Genomic DNA, 1,585 nt, shown 5'->3' with positions numbered 1-1,585 from the left:
CACAAAGTCAACCGTTCAAAACCACCAGCCACTTCACAGGAGAAAGATGAGGCTTTCTACTCCCATAAGGCAGATTATCTGTCTTAGAAACCCAAAAGGGCAATTCTACTTTGACCTATTGAGTCACTATAAGTCAGAATCAACTCAAAGTCAATGGATTGGTTTTTGAGTTTTTATAACTCGTTATAAGGAGTCTTGGTGGCACTGTGGGCTGGGTATTCTGTTACTAACTGGAAGGTTATTAGTTCAAACCCACCAGCTGCTCCTTGAGAAAAAGGTGAGCCTGTTGTCCCCATGAAGATTTACAGGCTCAGAAACCCTCCACTGGGCCACTATGAGTCAGTATCAACTCAATGGCAATGAATTTAGTTTGGGGATTTGGATAAATCCATATAGATTCTGACCAGAGAATGTCTTTACTGTGTACCCTACAGAGTAACAGGTAAGGCTTTATGCCAGCTTTTCTCCTTTGTCCTTGAGGTTTGGGGATCTGAATTCCATATTTCCACATTGTTGAAGTACCCCACCACCACCACACTTAGGCCACCTGAAGTACTTGCTACTAAGCACATAAAGGAATTGCAACTTTGCCCCACTCAGTCACGCACTCGTTCCTTGGTTCTTAGGTAGGAGGGCAGTTTTAGAGGAGGTAGAAACAGATTTCTGGTAATCTCCCCTTTGGTGTGGGCACATGAAGCTCAAACTGAACATAGCTTTGAAATCTGTAATGGTTCTCCCTTTCAGTGACAGACTCGTCCTGGCAGAATTCCAAAGCAGAAGGTCTTCTGTCATTTTCATTTGAGGTTTGCCTCCATCCTCTGGCTGTCCAATAATATCCATGCATGCAAGCCCTATTCTGGAAATTCTTAGCATATACCCTGCATGGCATTCCTCCTACAGGTAATCATCTGGCCCGCTGAGACCACCTTGGCAAGGATGCCTCCTAAACGTCATTGTGATTGCTGTAGACTTCATTCTGAGGCATGGTGGGCCCAGGTGTTAACAAACAGAGCGCCTTCTGAGGGTGTTCTTGTCTGAACTCATTGTGAAGGCTGATCGCCAGGCCTTCTTTGGTGATGCTGCTAGATTGGTTAGACCCACCAACCAGTAGGGTAGTTGTCTAATGAAAAAAATGTGTACCCCCAGATCTGTTATCTAATTCTTCAAGTGTGATTTTTCCGTATTACTCTACTAATCCCCTGACCTCATGTAGAGTTGAATTCCTGCAAGTCTTACTGCCCATCCAATCCTGGTTAAAAATTAGAAGTTTCAAGCTTAGTTAATATGGATGGGCACCACTGGGTGGTTGCACCCTGGGGAAATAGACAGCAGTCTCAACAAATAACCACCCTGAAGACCATAAGCCAAAGGGGAAATTACTGGAAGCTGTAAAACTCTTGTTTCCAAGTGGCCGAGTAGCTCAAGGGTGAACTTATTCAGCTGGGTTGGGTGTAGCACTGACTGAGTCAAAATAAAACTCCCAGCTTCCAGAGTGTGAAGTGCTCAGAAATCCTCCGTGAACAGACTTTATAAATTGAATTTCTTTTACGAGGCAATTCCTGAGTACTTCTGGCTTTTTCTACGG

The sequence above is a fragment of the Echinops telfairi genome, unplaced genomic scaffold (assembly GCF_000313985.2).
Source record: "Echinops telfairi isolate 266 unplaced genomic scaffold, ASM31398v2 ScPeMD7_7475;HRSCAF=8513, whole genome shotgun sequence".
NCBI classification, from domain to species: Eukaryota; Metazoa; Chordata; class Mammalia; order Afrosoricida; family Tenrecidae; genus Echinops; species Echinops telfairi.
The sequence above is the reverse complement of the archived record's forward strand: the minus strand, read 5'-3'. Positions refer to the sequence as shown.